At 43.9% G+C, this 21,217-nt stretch overlaps 2 protein-coding genes and 1 long non-coding RNA gene across 3 annotated transcripts in view; 1 reads left to right on the top strand and 2 right to left on the bottom strand.

Annotated features, from left to right (window-relative positions):
- LOC126032527 (uncharacterized) overlaps positions 1-722 on the top strand; it is an 891,448-nt gene extending 890,726 nt beyond the window's left edge. Inside the window, exon 2 of the long non-coding RNA XR_007503878.1 lies at positions 605-722. This is a non-coding gene — a long non-coding RNA (uncharacterized LOC126032527). The remainder of the gene's footprint in view (positions 1-604) is intronic.
- Positions 1-21,217, bottom strand: part of LIAS (lipoic acid synthetase) — a 939,974-nt gene that overhangs the window by 731,621 nt on the left and 187,136 nt on the right. The gene's annotated exons all lie outside the window — the stretch shown is intronic.
- UBE2K (ubiquitin conjugating enzyme E2 K) overlaps positions 1-21,217 on the bottom strand; it is a 53,846-nt gene that overhangs the window by 31,352 nt on the left and 1,277 nt on the right. The window lies entirely within an intron of this gene.

The raw sequence follows: 21,217 nt of genomic DNA, 5'->3' as shown, positions 1-21,217 counted from the left end.
ACACAATTAGTGTGGGCAGGTGGGTAGGTACTTGACTTGCACATGAGTGATCTGGTCTTGATCCTCAGCACTCCTTGTCCCCTACAGGGCCTTACGGAGTAACATCACATCACTAGGTATGCACCCTTCAAAACCAAACCAAACCAAAACAAAACATAGTAACAACAAAAGCAAGTAAAAAAGAAAACCAAGAATAAAAGAAAAAGGGGGTGTTCTTTTCTACATTTCAGAGAAAGGACATTACATATCATAGAAATGTATTAAGTCAGGGATGGAGTGATAGTACAGCGGTGGGGCATTAGCCTTGCATATGGCTGACCCAGGACGAACCTGGGTTTGATTCCCAGCATCCCATATGGTCCCCGGAGCCTGGCAAAAGTGATTTCTGAGTGCAGAGCCAGGAATAACCCCTGAGCATTACATTTTGGATGTGACCCCAAAACAAAACAAAACAAAAAAAAAAAAAAGAAAGAAAAGAAAAAGAAAAAGAAATGTAGTAAATCAACACTAGGAAAAACAAACATAATATATAATTTTAAAAGATTCAGAACAGAGGGGCTGGAGAGATAGCATGGAGGTAAGGCGTTTGCCTTTCATGCAGAAGGTTATCGGTTCGAATCCCAGGGCCCCATATGGTCCCCCGTGCCTGCCAGGAGCAATTTCTGAGCATGGAGCCAGGAATAAAACCCCTGAGCACTGCCGGGTGTGACCCAAAACACACACACACACACACACACACACACACACACACACACACAAAAGATTTAGAACAGGGGGTCGGAGAGGTGGCGCTAGAGGTAAGGCGTCCGCCTTGCAAGCGCTAACCTAGGACGGACCGCAGTTCAATTCCCCAGCGTCCGATATGGTTTCCCCAAGCCAGAGGCGATTGCTGAGCACATAGCCAGGAGTAACCCCTAAGCATCAAACGGGTGTGCCCCCAAAAGAATCAAAAACAAAAAAGATCTAGAAGAAGGTCGTTATTTGCACATCCTAAAGTTACTTGTGTGGTTTTTTTTTTTGTTGTTGTTTTTTTGCTTTTGCTTTTGCTTTTTGGGTGATGCTCAAGGGTTACTCCTGGCTATATGCTCAGAAATCACTCCTGGCTTGGGGGACTATATGGGACTCTGGGGATCGAACCACAGCCTGCAAGGCAAATGCCCTACTGCTTGCGCCACTGCCCCGTCCCCTAAAGTTATTATGTTTTTAAGTTTGTAAAACCACCCATATTTTCAACCTCATGGTGAAGTCGAAGGTAGGATTGCACATGAAATAATCCAAACCAGGCTGAGGGTGAAATACTTGTTGTCTGGCAATCTTCTACCTCATATTGAGAGTGAGTTTCCTACCAGAACTATAGATTTTGAGTACAGAGACCACCCCAGGTGGGGGAATAAAGACAGAGTAAGGACAGATAGCTCAGGCTATCCTGAGCCAGTCCCACCCATTTTTATATGTAAAATAATCTGTTTTGAGGTAAAACCAAGTTGTAAACAAACAGATACAAAGGTACCAGGGATGATCTTTCTTTTGGGTGAAGCAAAGTGTAATCTAATATATGTTAAATAATGTGATGTGATATGATCAGATGCTATGTGATAGATATGAGATATGTTAATTCAGATTCATACAATATAATTTAGACAGTTATTCCACTATCCCAAGGTTCAATCCCAAATTCTCCATGAATTTAAAAAATTCCAATGTAAGGGCTGGAGCGATAGCACAGCTCCTAGCACAGTAGTTCATTTGCCTTGTATGTGGCTGATGCAGGTTTCGTCCCTAACATCCCATATGGTTCTCCATGCCTGCCAAGAGTAATTTCTGAGGGCAGAGTCAGAAGTGACCCTGAGTACCACAGGTGTGGCCCAAAGACAAACAAATGTTTAAAATTTGAGTTCTCTAAATAGAAAATGGCAAAAAGGTAGGCACTATTAAAAACACATGATTTGGGGCCGGGCGGTGGCGCTAAAGGTAAGGTGCCTGCCTTGCCAGCGCTAGCCTTGGACGGTTCGATCCCCCGGTGTCCCATATAGTCCCCCAAGCCAGGAGCAACTTCTGAGCGCATAGCCAGGAGTAACCCCTGAGCGTTACCGGGTGTGGCCCAAAAACCAAAAAAAAAAAAACAAAAACAAAAAAAAAAAACACATGATTTGGGATCAGAGAGATAGCATGTAGCTAGACATTTGTCTTGCATGCAGAAGGACAGTGGTTCGAATCCCTGCATCCCATATGGTCCCCTGAGCCTGCCAGGAGTGATTTCTGAGCGTAGAGCCATGAGTAACCCCTAAGCATTGCCGGTGTGACCCAAACAAACAAACAAACAAGCTCAAAAAAGCAAACGGGGTGGGTGTTGGGTGGGTGGGAATAAAATCATCATAATGGGGTCAGAGCAACAGCACAGCAGGTAGTGCAATTGCTTTGCACATGGCAAGCCCTGGTTCGATCCCTAGCTTCCCATATGGTCCCCAGCACAGCCAGGAGTGATTTCCAAGTGCAAAATCAGGATTAAACCTTGAAAATTGCTGGCTGTGAATCAAATAAAGCAGAGCAGAGCAACAGCACAACTGGTAGTGTTTGCCTTGCAGGTGGGTCACTTGGGTTTGATCCCTGATATCCCATATGGTTCCCTGAACCTGCCAGGAGTATTTCTGAGCATCTTTGGGTAAGGCCCAAAGCAAAAACCAAACCAAACAAACAAAAAGTGATGAATTTCCAAGTCAAATATTGTGATGAATTGATATCAGTACCATTATAACATTCTTTCAAGTAAGCCCTGAGATTTACATATACCAGGAAGCAACCTCAAGTTTTGTTTTGTTTTGTTTTAAGCCTACAGCACCCGGTCTCCCATCCAGGTACTAACCAGACCCGACCCTGCTTAGCTCCCGAGATCAGAGTTCGGGTGCGTTCAGGGTGGTATGGCCGTAGATGCAACCTCAAGTTTTAACAAACAAACCAAAGTCCCTGATCACTTGGGAACTTGCGTTATAGTGGAAGAAAATCATTCATATTTTATCATATAAGCATTAAATATAAAGTATGCTGCTGCTTAATCTGCTTATAAAAAACAAGCTATGTGGGGCCGGGCGGTGGCGCTGGAGGTAAGGTGCCTGCCTTGCCTGCGCTAGCCTAGGACGGACCGCGGTTCGATCCCCCGGTGTCCCATATGGTCCCCCAAGAAGCCAGGAGCAACTTCTGAGCGCATAGCCAGGAGTAACCCCTGAGCGGCACAGGGTGTGGCCCAAAAAACCAAAAAAAAAAAAAAAAAACAAAAAAAAAAAACAAGCTATGTGATGACTTTAAATTGCTTTTGGGGCTGGAGAGATAGCATGGAGGTAAAGCATTTGCCTGGCATGCAGAAGGTCGGAAGTTCGAATCCTGGCATCCCATATGGTCCTCTGAGCCTGCTAGGAGCGAACCCCCAAAAAAGTTTTTTTTTTTTCATTTTGTTTGGTTTGTGGTTGTTGGGGCCAAACCCAGCAGCACTCAGGGGTTACTCCTAGCTCAGTGCTTAGAAATAGCTCCTGGCAGGCGGGGATGAGGGGGCGAGGGGCAGGGTGGTATTGGTCCTAAGTCAGCCACTTGCTCTTCCCAGATTATCTGGTAGGGCTGATACTTCTGGGACATTCTCACAATGGGTGGGGGCAGGTTCTTCTTTCTGACTGAAGCCACATAAGCAAACATACAAACAACACCCATCAGAAAAGGCTCTGATTCAGACTTAACCTGAACTCAAAATTTCATAGTAGTGTCAGTCCAGTTGCACTACTGGAATTCTGATGAGAAAGTTACGCAGAAATCTATCCAGTTCTGGGGGCCAGAACCATAGCACAGCAGATAGGGCATTTGACTTGCATATGGATGACCTGGGTTTGATCCCATAACGTACCCCAACCTGCAGGGAGTGATTTCTGAAGAGTCAGGAGTAATTCCTGGTTACCCAGCCAGGTATGGCCCAAAATCCAAAAAAAAAAAAACCAAACCCCCCCCCCCAAAAAACGAAATCTACCAAGTTCTGTGCGCAAAAGGCATAGTACAGTTGGTAGGGTGTTTGCCTTGTACCAATGTGGATTTCATCTCCAGTATCCCATATAGTCGTCGTTCCCCCCCCCCCCCATCATCAGGAATAATTCCTGAGGGCAGAGCCAGGAATAACCCAAGCATTGCTGATGTAATCAAAAACAAACACACAAACAAACAAACAAACAAACAAAAAACGCCCAACAATCTACCAAGCTCAGTGATCCTAAACAACAGAACTCAACTAGCACCAAGTACAGTAACACTAAGGAGAGATAAAACACCATGGAGAGATAAGTTGACTCCTATAGATCTAAGTCTTGCTAATTCCATTTGCCTTTGTGCTGTAACAGACAATATGAAGTTTGGAGGGGGCAGGTTAGAGTGGTGGCTGGAAAATTGAGGACAACGGTGAAGTAAAAAGTCAGACTGGCAATGAAACTGGCGTTTGAACTTTAATGCCTAAAATGACTATTAGGAACAACTTGGTAAATCATCTGTTACAATTTTTTTTAATATTTAAAATGTTTTGTGTATGAGAAAAAGTAAAATAAATTTTCTTGGCAAACTTTACCCCCATGAAATACATGTATACTGTTTTACTCAACAAAACCAAGAATCATGATCAACTCAATTTTTGGTACAAAACAAACAGCTACCACCAAACTGGAATCCAGGTGCGTAGAAAATGAGAATCAAACCTTTCAAATGGCTTGAGCAATAGTACAGTGGGCAAGACCTTGCAAGCAGTTGACCAAAATGGATTTTATATTGGAACCTAATACAGTCCCAAGAATTGCCAGAAATGATTAAAAAATACAGAGCCAGAGTAACCTGTGAACATGGCAGGCATGTCCCAAAATAAACAAACACATTCTCGGAGGGACAGAAATCTTTTCAGAGGAGCAGGGAGGCTAACAGAAGGTAAGATGCTTGCCAAATTTTATCTCCAGCAACTTATAAGGTCCTGGAACACCATCAGGAGTGATTCATGGTACAGAGCTAGGAGTAGCCCCTGAGCATCGCAAGGTGTATCCTCCTCCCTCAAAAAAGAACTCAGAGAGCTCAATAGGTTTGAACGTGTGCCTATCATGCAGTAGGCCTGAATTTGATCACTATTGGGAGAGATCCCCAAGAACCAATCTTGCAGTTTTCCAAGCACTGACTAAACAAATGAAACTTTTTTTTCCTCACAAACATGTACAGGCCAGTTGAATTAATCTTCTACACCATCAAAAAACAAAAACTCCACAAACAAAAATTTAGAGAATATACTGCCAAGAATTGTTTTAAGAAATGTCAAATTCTGGGGCTGGAGAGATAACATGGAGGTAAGGCATTTGCATTTCATGCAGGTCATTGGTTCGAATCCCAGCATCCCATATGGTTCCCTGAGCCTGCCAGGAGCGATTTCTGAGCACAGAGCCAGGAATAACCCCTGAGTGCGGCTGGGTGTGACCCAAAAACAAACAAAACAACAAAACAAACAAAAAAAGTCAAATTCTGGGCCAGAGTGATAATTCAACAGTTTGTAGAATAGACTTTGCATGTAGGTCTGGCACTGCATGGCCTCCCAAGCACAACCTCAACCACTAAGCTGGAAGTAGCCTCCAAAGACGTTTCTGAGAACTACTAGTTGTGAGCAAACCATCCCTCCTCATCAAAAAAGTCAAATTCTTCAGAAAGGAAAGTGATACAGATCAAAAAGTCATAAATAGGAGTTGGAAAATACAGCCTTGCACACAGCCATCCTAAGAATGAACCCTGAGGGGCCGGGCGGTGGCGCAAGAGGTAAGGTGCCTGCCTTGCCTGTGCTAGCCTTGGACGGACCACAGTTCGATCCCCCAGCGTCCCATATGGTCCCCCCAAGCCAGGAGCAACTTCTGAGTGCATAGCCAGGAGTAACCCCTGAGCGTTACCGGGTGTGGCCCAAAAACCAAAAAAAAAAAAAAAAAAAAAAAAGAATGAACCCTGAGCATCACCCCACCCAAAAAGTTGTAATGAATAATGAAAGCACTTGAGAAGGAATAAATAAAGGCAAAAATAAAATCTCTTTTTTTTTTTTTTTTTTTTTTTAGTTACGCCCAGCAGCGCTCAGGGGTTACTATGCTCTAAGCTCTACACTGGGCTCTACATTCAGAAATCGCTCATGGCAGGTTCGGGGGACCATATGGGATTGCTGGGATTCGAACCACGGATTCAAACCACCGTCCCTCTGCATGGAAGATGAACGCCCTACCTCCATGCTCTCTCCGGCCCCGAAATTAAATTTTTATCATGGGAAGGAGTGGACCACAACTGGCAAAGCTCAGGGGTCACTCATAAAGGTACTTGTGAGGCCCCAGACCAAGTAGTGGGATGGAATACAGGCCTCCCACATGCAAAGCAAGCACTCAACTTATTGTGATAACTTTCCAGCCTCAAGTTTTTGTTATTCCTATCCCATCTATTGGATAAAGTTTAGATCACAATGATCAAGCCTATAAGTTCAACTTTTTTTTAGTGCATCTGGGACTCTGCATCTCTATCTGCCATGCCATTTGGTGCTGTTAGCTATTTTTGGCTACAAGCATTATATCAGGGTATGATTACTCACACACACTATTGAATATGCATAAACTATAAAGACTGCAAGCACCATAGATGTGTAACCTCATCACATATGTGAGAACTCTCTCTCTCTCTCTTTTTTTTTTTTGGTTTTTGGGCCACACCCAGCGGTAACTCCTGACTATCTGCTCAGAAATAGTTCCTGGCAGGCACAAGGGACCATACGGGACACCGGGATTCGAACCAACCACCTTAGGTCCTGGACTGGCTGCTTGCAAGGCAAACGCTGCTGTGCTATCTCTATGGCCTCATATGTGAGAACTCTTGAGGTAAACCCTAACAAGTTATTTTAGGTGCCTAAAAGCAGAGCACAAGTCCCAGCAAACACAGACAAGAACCAAAGACAAACTTCAAGGAGAATCATGGACCTTGTTCAAGCACTGCAGTCTGATGTGAACAGACCTTTCCTATCAAGCACCACAGCCAGAAATGTATGTAACAATGAAAGGAGGATGGTGGGATGAGAGTGTGGAAGTAAAGGAACAATCAACTCCTGGGGTGGGGATGAATAGACAGAAAAAACCAGCAAATAGGGGCCAGAGCAGGGCACAGGCTGTAAGCCTGCCAGGAGCAATTTCTGAGTGTAGAACCAGGAGTAACCCCTGAGCGCTTCTGAGTGTGACCCAAAAACCAAAAAAAAAAAAAAAAAAAATCCTGTAAATGTGAATACATTTATTAAAAAGCAGTATAATATAGGTCCATTTGTATATTTTTGAAAATCCATAAAAAAAAAAAAGCTGAAAGCACAAGGATTAACTCAATTTCCTTCTATGTGGATGACCCTGGTTAAGTCCCAAGAAGATCAAATGGTCCCACAAGGAGCATGGAGCAAGAGCACAGTGGTAGGCCATTTGCCTTGCACGCGGCTGCCAATCTGGGATGAACCCTGGTTCGATCCCCAGTGTCCCATATAGTTCCCCGAGCCTTACAGAAGCAACCCAAGCACCGATTGGTATGGACCAAAACCCCCGACCCCCCCCCCCCAAAGCCCAATGGTCTCACAAGTACCACCAAGAGTAATCCCTGGGCAGTGTACCAGAAGTATAAACTTTGAGCACTGCTGGGTGAGCCTACACACTTTCCCAGAAGTAAAACTGCTTTATGTTTATTGGCTACATCATCCAGCAATGCTCACTTAGGGGAATGGAACTCAGGTCGACCATATGCAAATACTCCACTATACTCCAGCAGCCCTCTAAGCGTGTTTCCAGAATTGAACAGAAAGCTAAATAGGTTGAGGGCATGCTCTGCATACAGAAAATCTGAATTCAGGGCCTGAGCAATAGCACAGCGGTAGGCTATTTGCCTTGCACGTGGCTGATCCACGACTAACCTTAATTTGATCCCCCATGTCCCATATGGTCCCCCAAGCTAGGAGCAATTTCTGAGCACATAGCCAGGAATAACCCCTCAGCATCACCGGGTGTGTTCCCCCCCCAAAAAAAAAATATCTGAATTCAATCCCAAGTATCATATTGTCCTTTCTCCATGCATTATCAGATGTGGTTCAAATAAATTAAAAAAATTTAAAGCTGGCCCATAACAATATGAGTTAGCCTTCCACATAGACAACCCACCTCCACTCCTTGGCATCCCATATGGTCCCCCTGAGCATCACTAGTAATAATTCCTGAGTTCAGAGCAAGGAGTATCCCCTGAGCATCACAGGATGTGGTGCCTCACACCCCCTCCAGCATCACTAGTAATAATTCCTAAGTTCAGAGCAAGGAGTAACCCCTGAGCATCACAGGATGTGGTGCCTCACCCCCCCCCCAAGTGCTGACCGGAGAGATAGCAAGGAGGTAAGGCATTTGCCTTTCATGTAGAAGGACGGTGGTTTGAATCCTGGCATCCCATATGGTCCCCTGTGCCTGCCAGGGGCGATTTCTGAGCATAGAGCCAAGAGTAACCCCTGAGCACTGCCGGGTGTGACCCCAAAACCAAAAAACAAACAAACAAACCTAAGTGCTTTGTGGCCAGAGCGGTGGCACTACAGGCATCTGCCTTGCAAGTGCTGGCCTAGGAGGGACCATGGTTCGATCTCACAGCATCCCTTATGGTCCCCCAAGCCAGGAGCGATGTCTGAGTGCATACCAAGGAGTAACCCTGAGCGTCACTGGGTGTGGCCCCCCAAAAAATTATAAAACAACAGCAACAACAAAAACAATCAAACCAAGGCCAGAGTGATAGCACAGCGGTAGGGCATTTGCCTTGCACGCTGCCAACCCAGATGGTCCTGGGTTCGATCCCTGGCATCCCATAAAGTCCCCTGAGCCTGCTAAGAGCAATTTTCTTTTTTTTTTGGGGGGGGGGGTCACACCCGGCAGCGCTCAGGGATTGCTCCTGGCTCAATGCTCAGAAATCGCTCCTGGCAGGCTCGGGGGACCATAAGGGATGCCGGGATTCGAACCACCGTCCTTCTGCATGCAAACGCTTTACCTCCATGCTATCTCTTCGGCCCCTGCCAAGAGCAATTTCTGAGTGCAGAGCCAGAAGTAACGCCTGAACCCCATCACCGGGTATGACCCAAAAACCAAAAAATGAAAAAAAAAAAAAAACTAAATGAAAAAAACTAATCAACCCACACTCAATCCCTGTCATTCATATAGTCTCCCAAGCCTGCCAGCAGTAACCTCTGAGCACCACAGGGTGTGGCACAAAAATCAAACAAAAATATTTAGGAACCAAAAAAGTAGTGCACAGGTAAGGCACTTGCCTGGCACATAGCCAACCTGGGTTCAATCCCTCGAACAAATGTGATCCATGATAACTAGCAGATTATCTGAGAAGAGCCACAAGTGTCCCAAACCACCCCACCAAAAAGACTCTAGAGGGGGCCGGAGCAACAGCACACAGTAGGGCATTTGCCTTGCATGCCACTGACCCAGGACAGACCCGGGATTCAATCCCCAGCATCCCATATGATCCCAAGCCTGCCAGGAGCAATTTCTGAGTACAGAACCAGGATTAACCCCTGAGCGACACTGGGTGTGCCCCCCCCCCACCAAAAAAAGCCCTAAATAAAGGTCTGCAATCTTCAAATGAGAAATTTACACTGCATAGAGAAGACCAACTTCCACTGAAGGCCATTCTTGTCAATGGAAAAGGTGTTCCCAAAGCAAAGTAAAAGATACTGCACTTCAGTGGTTGTGGGAATGAGCTCTCCTGAGCTTAAGAATCCTTAAATTCATTCAAGAAAACAAGTGCCACTCGTTTTTTCAGGCAATGTGCTAAACAATAGAGAATCTAAAATCAGTGCAATGACTCAAGAGTTCCTATGGGCAGATGGAGATAAAGCTCACTTAAGTAAACACCTAAGGATATAATCAAAGCTTGACCAAGCTCAAAGATATGTTTATATAATGACCTAAAATCCAGTGAAGGGACTGGAGCGATAGCACAGAGGTAGGGTGTTTGCCTTGCCACAGCCCACCCAGTTTGATTTCCAGGATCCCATATGATCCCCTGAGCCTGCAAGGGGCAATTTCTGGGCGCAGCACCAAGTGTAACCACTGAGCACTGCTGGGAGTGGCCCAAAGAACAAAATAAATAAAATTCAGTCAAGTAATGACCAAGTAATACCAACCTTAGGTATATGAAGCTCTTAAATGTGCACCAACAAGAAATAAAAATAAATTTTTGATTAGCAACTTTATGTAATACTAAAAAAAATTTAACAACAGAAGTACACAATGATTTGAGAAAAATGAAGCACAATTAAAAAGACATTATCAGGGGCCACAAGAGATAGCACAGCGTTAGGGCATTTGTCTTGCAAGCAGCTGATCCAGGATGGACAGTGGTCGAATCCCGGCATCCCATATGGTCCCCCCCCAAGTCTGCCAGGAGCAACTTAATAGTGCAGAGCCAGGAATAACCCCTGAGCGTCACCGTGTGTCACCCAAAAACCAAAAAAAAGGGGGGGGGGTAGAGAGACAGCATGGAGGTAGAGCATTTGCCTTGCATGTAGAAGGACAGTGGTTCAAATCCTGGCATCCCATATAGTCCCCCGAACCTGCCAGGAGCAATTTCTGAGCATCGAGCCAGGAGTAACCCCTGAGCGCTGCCAGGTGTGACCCAAAAACAAAAAACAAGAAAACAATAACAAAAAAAAAAGGTTGTAGAACATACTCAGCATGTTGGAATACTAAACTCAATCCCCAGTATCACAAGGAATGTTACCATGTTGCCTCTCCCTCAGCCAATGAATCAATCCAGAATCATGGCACCACAAAGGGCCGAGATTCAAAGACTAAATAAGCATTTTAACAAGTATATTCAATTTGTTTTGAGACTTGGAAGTTTTATGTTTTGATTTGGAACACACCCACCCAGTGGTGCTTAGGATCAGGATTTACTCCTGGATCTGAGCTCAGGAATCATTCCTGAAGGGCTCAGGGTACCATATGGGATGCTGGGGATAGAACCCAGGTGCCATGTGCAAGGCAAACACCCAACCTAGTCTACTATAGTTCTGGCCCCAAGTTTCTGAGGTTTTTTTGAGGGGATTTTTAAGCCACACCCGGCAGTGCACAGGGGTTACTCCTGGCAGCCACAGGGGACCATACAGGATGCCAGAGATCGAACCTGGAATGGCCTACGCATGCAAGACAAGCATCCTACCTACTTCTCTGGCTCTTTAGTAATTATCTTAAATATGGGGCTGGAGAGATAGCATAGGGCTAGGGTGTTTGCCTTGCATAAGGCTGACCAGGGAGGGACCCAGTTTGATTCCCAGCATCTCATGATCCCCCAGCCTGCCGGGAGTAATTTCTGAGTGCAGAGCCAGGAGTAACCCCTGTGCTGCTGGGTGTGGCCCAGAAACCAAACAAACAATCAATCTATAAAGTTTAAAACATATTTTATTGTTTTTTTTTTTTTGTTTTTTTTTTTTTTTGGTCACAACCGGCGGTGCTCAGGAGTTACTCCTGGCTGTCTGCTCAGAAATAGCTCCTGGCAGGCACGGGGGACCATATGGGACACCGGGATTCGAACCAACCACCTTTGGTCCTGGATCAGCTGCTTGCAAGGCAAACACCGCTGTGCTTCTCTCCGGGCCCAGTTTAAAACATATTTTAAATAATGCAGTCTGAAATATGAAAATCTAGCCTATCATAACTAACTAGGAATGCAAAGATAAAGCCACACCCAAGGCAACCAAAACAAAGAGCCAAAAGAACTTACCATGTATTTGGTCCATCCAAGTTCAACACCTGGCATCACATATGGAGTGATGCCTAAGCACAAAGCCAGGAGTAAATCCTGAACATCATTAATATGGCCCAAAAGGAGTGGCAGGCACATAAACACAAAGCCAGGAGGAAGCCTGAATAGCACCAAGTGTGGTCCAAAAGTACTACTACCCCCAAATTAACCAAAAATGAATAAATGCTAAGAATTTACTCTTTAAGAAAGAAGTTTCAACATGATATTGTAGAGGGTGGGGAATAAGGAACTGGTGAAATGATTTGGTAATAGAGCAATTGCTTGAATCTGTGAAGACATCGAGTTGTTGATCCCCGGCACTGAAATAATATTAAAAATCTCGATGTGGGGGCCAGAGTGATAGTACAGTGGTAACGTATTTGTCTTGCAAGCAGCCGACCTGGGATGGACCCAGGTTCGAACCCTGGCATCCCATATGATCCTCCAAGCTTACCAGGAGTGATTTCTGAGTGCAGAGCCAGGAGTAACCCCTGAGCACTGCCAGGTGTAGCCCAAAAACAAAACAAAAAATATCTCGATGTAAAGCTGCAGAAATAGTATAGCGGGGGAAGGAGGGAGGTGAGGAGAGCAGTGGCACATAGGTAGTTTGTCTTGCATGCGGCTGACCTAAGATGAACCCTGGCATCCCATATTGTCCCTCCCCCCCAAAAAAAAAGAAATAGTAAGAATAGTACAGCAGGGAGCCAAAGCAACAGCACAATGGTAGGATGTTTGCCTTGCAGGCAGCCAACACAGAGCAAACCCAGGTTCGATTCTCGGCATCACATATGGTCCTTGAGCCTGCCAGAAGCAATTTCTGAGCACAGAGCCATGAGTAACCCCTGAGCACTGCTGGGTGTGGCCCCCAAACAAAAAACAAACCAAAAAAAAATAGATAGTACAACAGAAAGTATGTGTATTGCACAGTACTGACCTATGTTCTACCCCAGCACTTCAATATCAGGGAGTGATCCCTGAGCACAGATATAAGAGTAAAATCTAAGCACAAAATTTACACACACACACGCGCGCACACTAGCTTTGCAAGCTATAAACCCAACAAAATCAATCTTTGACAATCCTACCTCTCTCCAAAGAGACCTCCAAACACAGTACCAGGAGTTAGGAAACCTCTGAGCATCACCGTGTGTGGCTCAAAACAAAAAAGCATTCATATAAATCAGGACAGAGGTATAACTCAAGTGATTAGTGCATCAGAACGCCATGGGATCACAAGAACCTGCCCCCACTCCAACCCACCCAAGCCCAGCTGGAATGAGCTATTAACTATGAATAATCTAAGATCTGCTGTCCACCCCCTATGAGATCTTAAAGCAAAGGGTAGGATTATTCCTTGTACACAACTGACCCAATACAATCCCAGAACCCCATATGGTCCCAAGCCTGCCAAGGTTTATTGTTCCACCTATTGATGAAGCAATAGTCATACAATACAGTTGACGTATGCTTTGCACACAGATGGCCAGTTCAATCCCCAGCACCCCATACAGTCCCCAAGCATGGTCAAAGTGGGCCCTGAGTACAGCTGTGTGTGGCTCAAAAAAAAAGAAAATGACTGAAAAAAAAGGGATGCTGATAGCTCTGGTAACTGGTCTGACACTAGTATTCTATAACACCTATGATACTGTTTCTTGATCTCAGTGCAATTAAGTCACTTGACCGTATTTTTTTTTTGGGGGGGGGGTTTGAATAGGATGAGCTATACCTGGCAGTGCTAAGGGGTTACTCTGGCTCTTCACTCCAGGATCACTCCTGTGCAGTGCTCAGGGGACCATATAGGAACCTGGGAATTGAACCTGAATTGGTTGCATATGAGGCAAGAGTCATACCCACTGTGCTATCTCTCTCTGGCTCCACACTGTTTTGAGGCAACACCCAGTGGTGCTGGGAAACAATGAGACACCCATAATGGAATCTAGGCCTACAGCATAGAAAACAAAAGCACGCACTTGGCCTGTTGAGCCTTCTCTCAGTCCAACTGTATATGCATTTTACTTTGATATGGAATAAGGTGAAGCTTAGAAAGTTGCTCTAACTTCACAGCTATGCTTGTGAATATTAGAGCAGTATATCACAAAAATTTTGGTTCTGTTTTGGGTCCACACCCTGTGTGGATTTCAGGTGGGCTCCTGGTGGGTTCAGGGAACCACATGGGATGGTGGGGATGAAAGGTAGGTCACTCTACTGTACCATCACTCTAGTCCTTGTATGCAAATCTTCGGGATTCGAACCACCGTCTTTCTGCATGTAAGGTAAACGCCCTAACTCCATGCTATCTGTGTGGCCTCAAATCTTATGTTTTTTTATATTTGGATCTTTTCTCTTGGTTGTCAATTTCAGCTTAATTCAGGTGAGAGGGTGAGAGAGATTGGGGGTGGGGGAGTGAGAGTGAGAGAGAAAGAGAAAGAATATACTTACTAATTACAGAATTCCTATAAATCCTTAAGAGTCTTTCCTTTGGGACCTAGCTCTACAACGATCTGCCACTCACACATAGAATTCCCAGAGCATTTATTTATTCTATGCATCTAGCATTTTTATGTGTCTCTAACCAGTAAGTTTCTAGGCTGTGCTCATTAACTGGATACATAGTTTCATCTTCAGTAAGAATATATACTCTTGGGACAAGAGATAGAAATGTGGAGCTTGGGGCCGGGCGGTGGCGCTGGAGGTAAGGTGCCTGCCTTGCCTGCGCTAGCCTAGGACGGACTGCAGTTCGATCCCCCGGCGTCCCATATGGTCCCCCAAGAAGCCAGGAGCAACTTCTGAGCGCATAGCCAGGAGTAACCCCTGAGCGTCACAGGGTGTGGCCCAAAAACCCAAAAAAAAAAAAAAAAAAAAGAAATGTGGAGCTTGCCTACCTGAATTGATTCCCCAGCATCTCATATGGTTCCATCCCCCACTGAGGAAAGACGGAGTGATTCCTGAGTGCAGAGCCAGGAGTTACCCCACAAATGTGGCCTCCCAAATAAACAGGGTAACATAATGGAAAGAATCGGAGATACCTCTAAATCTATGTCTGATGGATATAAAAGATCTGTCTTTTCCCCAACTGATAACTTTTCCTTGCTCAATTCACACCCGAAATTTAATAAGGCACAAAATTCAAATTACACAGAACTATGACTTATGTAATAAGTCATAACAAACCACTTTTTTTTTTTTTTGGTTTTTGGGTCACACCAACAGCGCTCAGGGGTTACTCCTGGCAGGCTCCATATGGGATACCGGGTTTTGAACCACCGTCCTTCTGCATGCAAGGCAAACGCCCTACCTCCATGCTATCTCTTTGGCCCCAACCAACCACTTTTCTATCCTTAAAAAGGGGGGGGACGGACAGATAGCACAGTGGTGGGGCATTTGACTTGCACACAGCCGATCCAGGACAGAATCTTGACACTCCATATAGTTCTCCAAGCCTGCCAGGAGAGATTTCTGAGCGCAGAACCAGGAGTAACCTGAGTACTGCCAAATGTGACCCAAAAACCAAAAAAAAAAAAAAAAAAAAAGATAAAGGATCACCCAAACTTTTGTTAGTTTGTAGGAGCAAGGAGAGTTTAAAGGACTAGAGCAAGCTGGAGAAAGTCTTGGAGGGATCTGATAGCTGGCAACAACCTCCACTCCAGCATCCCCTGTGCTCCGACTACCCAGTATGATCCAAAAACAAAAACAATTTTTTGAGTTAGTCTTTTTTTTTTTTTTTTTTTTGGTTTTTGGGCCACACCCGGTGGTGCTCAGGGGTTACTCCTGGCTTTCTGCTCAGAAATAGCTCCTGGCAGGCTCCGGGGACCATATGGGACACAGGGATTCGAACCAACCACCTTTGGTCCTGATCAGCTGCTTGCAAGGCAAACGCCGCTGTGCTATCTCTCCGGCCCTTTTGAGTTAGTCTTAACAGAGATTTTCTGGGTTTTTGTTTGATTTTGGGGCTATACCCAGCCACTCTCTTGGGTTACATTTAGCTCTTTGGTCAGGAATCACTCCTGTCTGTGCTTGGTGGACCATATGAGATGCTGGGGATTGAATCCAGGTCGGCTGCGTACAAGGAAAACGCCATACCAACTGCACTATCACACCAGCCCCAGATTTTGTTTTTAAGAGAGAAAGGTTGAAAGAAAAAGATAATCATTAATTTAGGAAAAGGAAAGAGGGTGTGGCTCAGTGGTAAAGAGCACAGGAGTTACATGCAACCAAAAAAAGTCTACTTCCGCCCAAAATGTTAACAGCAGTATGACTGAATAACTGTGGTCTTAAGTATCTAGACACTTTCTTGTAAAGATATAAATTCCTGGAATACCTGCTGTACTACCTCCATACAGCTGGCCCAGGTATTATTCCAGATAGCAGATGATCCATGGACCTCCTATCCCCCCATCAGAAGTGATCCCTGAGTGCAAAGCCAGGAATAAGGAGTAAACTCTGAGCATAGCTGGGTGTGGCTTAAAGAAAAAGCCAAGGCTACCTCTGGAAGTCAAGACTATGTGTTACACTAGGAACACATTCAGATCAAAAGAGCAACTTGATTTGCAGACAAATAACTTAATGTCTTTGAATCCCAATTTTCTGCTAAGAAACAGATATCTCATTCAAATAACTATTCGTTTTATTTGTGGGGGGAGGGCTATATCCAGCAGTGGTGATCTTACTCCTGGCTCTGTGCTCAGGAATCACTTCCTAGTGATAGTTGGGGGACTATACATGGGGTGTGGGGATCAAATCTAGATCCATCACCTGCAAGACAAGTATCCTACCTGCTGTACTATCTCTCTGGTCCCAAAGACCTATTATTGAGAACAATAACATATAAATATTAATAGCTAATAGCAATAACAATTTTTAATAGTATACTAAAAAAACTTGCAGCGCTCAGGGGTTACTTCTGGCTTTACGCTCAGACATCGCTCCGGCAGGCTTGGGGGGACCATATGGAATGCAAGGATTCGAACCACCGTCCTTCTGAATGCAAGGCAAATGCACTACCTTCATGCTATCGCTCTAGCCCCTAAAAAACATTTCATAGTGAAACTATTCATGATTAATATACAGATCACAGTCTTACTATATTTCTTCATAGCCAAAAAGTCATTTCTGCATTTTGACTCAAATTAACTACCTACTTATTTTAAATCAATTTTCCATTCCTGGCAACTTTGAAACTAAGATTCAATTCAGGGGCCGGAGTGATAGCACAGTGGGTAGGTGTGTTTGACTTGCATGAACCAACCCAGGCCTGTTTGTCTTTTTTTGGTCACACCGACGACATTCGTGCAAGGCAAACACCCTACCACTGTGCTATTGCTTCAGCCCCCACCCCAGGTTTGATCCCCTGGGATCATATCATACCATGTGGTCCCCTGAGCCTGCCAGGAGTTATTTCTATGTACAGAGCCAGGAATAACTCCTGAGACCCATCAGGTGTGGCTCCAAAAGAGGAAAAAAAAGATTCTATTCAGGTTTGTGGTGGAGGGTGTGGCACAGCTATAGTTCACATGCCTCCAAGTATGTTATGTTCTGGGTTAAATACCCAGCTCCACATCCTTCATCCCAACACCCAATAAACTCAAGTTTAAAAACCAGTAACTGACATATTCCCAAAAATTGCTTAAAGAGAACAACAACAAAAAAAGCAGATGGGAGAACTGAACCAATTTTATAGTGAGTAGGGAGGGTGCTTGCATGTGACCAATCTTAAGTCAATCCCTGTGAACCCTATGAGATGTCAAGTGTGACTCGCAAACAAAGCGCAGTAAGTGTGTAAACTATTTCATTTGAATTAATGACATTAACAATATTTAAAATTCAAAAGGAATAGCAAGTCCCTGGCCCCAGAAACCCAAATCTATACAGTACAAACGGGACCAGTTCACTGTCCCTAAGACTGTTGAAGGGACAGACTATAGCTTAAAAATAGTATAAACATGGGGCCAGAAATATAGCACAGCAGTAGGGTGTTTGCCTTGCATGCAAATGACCAGGACTAACCTGGGTTTGATCTCGGCATCCCATATGGTCCCCTGAGCCTGCCAAGAGCGATTTTTTTTTCTTTTTGATTTTTTTGGCCACACCCGGTGACACTCAGGGGTTACTCTTGCTATGCACTCAGAAATCGCTCCTGGCTTGGGGAACCTATGGGACGCCGGGGATCGAACCACGTTCAGTCCTAGGCTACCACTAGCAAGGCAGATGCTTTACAGCTTATGCAACCGCTCCAGCCTGCAAGGAGTGATTTCTGAGCACAGAGCTAGGAGTAACTCCTGAGCGCTGAGCGTCACAGGTGTAGGCCCCCCTCCAAAAAATGTATGAACAATGGTGGCCTATAGTTTGAGGACCCTCTGCCCAAGACTGAGAGTAGAGACAGAGGGGAGTCGGAGTGTGGTGTACATTCCACAAATGCACACTACAGGCTCAGGATGAGTTAGTTGGCTGTTAAGCAGGACAGAAACAGGCGGCAAAAACACTTGGTGGCCTGCAGTTTGAGGACCCCTGCTCTACAAAGAAGCAAGCAATTTTACCAATCCTTTCACCTTTTTCTTATTTTGTTTGGGGCCCTATCTAGCTGGGCTCAGGAATCACTCCTGGAAAACTCAAGAAACCCTGTGGAGCACAGGGTTTCTATCTCTCTATTACTATAGATATCTATAATATCTATACTATCTATCTGCCTATCTATCTGCCTATCTATCTGCCTATCTATCTGCCTATCTATCTGCCTATCTATCTATCTATCTATCTATCTATCTATCTATCTATCTATCTATCTATCTATCTATTACTCAGACCCTACACCCTTCTACATAAATGGTGACTTCCTCCACACTATTCTGCAGTACCTTGCTTTTTCATATCCGACTTAGCTTGGAGACAATATTTTAATTAATAACGTAGAATGGTCATTTGTAGTTTCGTTTAGCCAGAATTCAGAAAACACCAGCTATCTTTACAAAGCCCCTATAAAAGGCCATATAAAGAGAAGTCCCTTCAATCAACCAGCACTCTTATTAAACACTAGGAGCATTAAGTAAACTCTGATCAAGTAGATGTTTGCAAAGATGACATGATACTTGATTATTTGACCAGCCACTCAAAATACCTCCATTCATACACAGTACAACAGTATAATCAACATAATCCATGTATTGAATTGAGATTATCTAAAATGTTGATGATTATAGTAAAAATCATAATTATCTAGGGCCAGAGTGATAACGTAGAAGGTAGGGCATTTACCTTACATGTAGCAGGCCCGAGTTTGATTCCCAGCATCCTATATGGTTTTCCAGCTCTGCCAAAAGTGATTTCTGAGTACAGAGCCAGGAATAACCCCTAAGCACTGCCGAATGTGACCCCAAATTCCCTCAATTTTTAAAATTAGGGCCTATATTATTTATTACATTCTTCCAGATTTAAATGGCAATGTTAAAAATTTGTTCACCTTTACTGTTTGTTTTCTTACTCTGAATCACTGTGACACTACTTGAACTAAGGTTTCATCATCCTTAGAAAAAGCAGCATTATTATAACAATATGCATTATTTGTGCAATTTAAGTTTCAAGTCCCAACTTATTGGGAAGGAGCACTAACACTGCATTAACACAAGGTTAACCCGACACACCATAGGATCCCCACCAACCAGGAGCGATCCCTGAGCAGTCAGGAGTAAGCTCTGTACACATCTGGGTGTGGCCAAAAAGAAACAATAAATTAAAAAAAATTTTTTTTAAATCATGGTAAACTTATTTAGAGACCCCAAGAACTACCTGAACAAAAATTTACTTTTTTTTTTTGGTTTTTGGGTCACACCCGGCAGGCTCAGGGGTTACTCCTGGCTCTATGCTCAGAAATCACCCCTAAAAAAAAAAAAAAAAATCACCCCTGGCAGGCACAGGAGACCAAAGGGATGCCGGGATTTAACTGCCATCCTTCTGCATGAAAGGCAAACGTCTTACCTCCATGCTATCTCTCCGGCCCCCAATTTACCATTTTTAAGTCACAGAAAATAAAACATAAGTATTAAAAGTTTCAGAAATAAGTAATTAAGATCACACATTAGCTGGTTTTTGTTTTGAGGCCATACCTGACTGCTGGGGGCTCCATGAATATAAGAGGTGTGCGGGATCAAATCAAGAGTCTGATTCCTGCAAGCTAAAGGGCCTACCAACTATACTCTCTCTATTCATTAACTATAATCTTGGCTGCTGACAATAATAGGTGTAATCTTTTGTTAGGAAAATATGTCAACTATCCTGAAACATACTTTCTGATTAAATAAAAAGAATCATTGTTTTACACTGTATTGGTAAATAAAGGCATTTATACCTCTTTCAGCACTGTACCACAAAAACACCAAGTCATCCCTGCATTCAGTTTTGGACACTGAACAAATGAAGCCAGAGTTCATAACTAAGTTCCATAAAATTGATCATCACTTACACTTTTACATTTAATCTATCTGCTAGTATTTGTCATTTACAAATATTTTAAGGGGGACCAGAGATAGTACAACAGTAATCCAGACAATACAGCTCTTGCCTTTCATGTGTTCCAACGAGATTCAGTCCCCCCCCCATCCTATAATCCCTATTATCATCCATATATAATGATCCCTAAATTCTGAGCACTACCAGGTTTGGCCCAAAAACCAAAATAGTAAAAAACAAGGAAACTTGAACAATTTCATCTTCATGGTCAGCTTATTTAAGCTGATTCAAGATTGACATAAGACTAAAACAAGATTCAGTGGTTACCAGACTTGCTACAATTGCTCATCACATATTTAGAATGCTGATTTCACAAATCATCGAGATGATCAAAGTACTAACACAAAGAAAAACAGCGTTGACAGACATGTCCAGTCACGGCCTGTCCCATAAAAGACATTCAATATTGTGTTTGTGATTCTTCTGTGTTAAATACCAGGAAAACATAATCCTACTAACCTAAAATATCAAAAATCATACTGATAGTTTTGAGTCCCAGTTATGAGAACATTTTGGGAAAAGAAAAAAAAACCTTAGCCAAACTCATAGTCATCAAAACACTGCAGGATTCAAGAGTAATTTGAGAACTACCCCTCCCACCCAAAAATAAAATTCCTCCCCCTTAAAAATCTCTGCACAGAAATTTAGTTGAGAAAGGACACGCAATATTCCCTAATTAAGGATCCTAAGAGTACATTCTCCTAGTTTTAAAAAAGCCCACGTTTTTGACCAGGGGGCTGTTTTTCCAAACTAAGTAACCAGAGCAGGGGCATCATAATGAAGTTTCCATGAGCAACTCGAGTATGGGGGAGGGGGAATATGGGGTTCATGTGTGTGTGTGTCAGATGGGACACAGGTTCCTTTTCCACATCTGGTTATCAGG

Source organism: Suncus etruscus, chromosome 16 (assembly GCF_024139225.1).
Source record: "Suncus etruscus isolate mSunEtr1 chromosome 16, mSunEtr1.pri.cur, whole genome shotgun sequence".
Lineage (NCBI taxonomy): Eukaryota > Metazoa > Chordata > Mammalia > Eulipotyphla > Soricidae > Suncus > Suncus etruscus.
The sequence above is the reverse complement of the archived record's forward strand: the minus strand, read 5'-3'. Positions and strand labels throughout refer to the sequence as shown.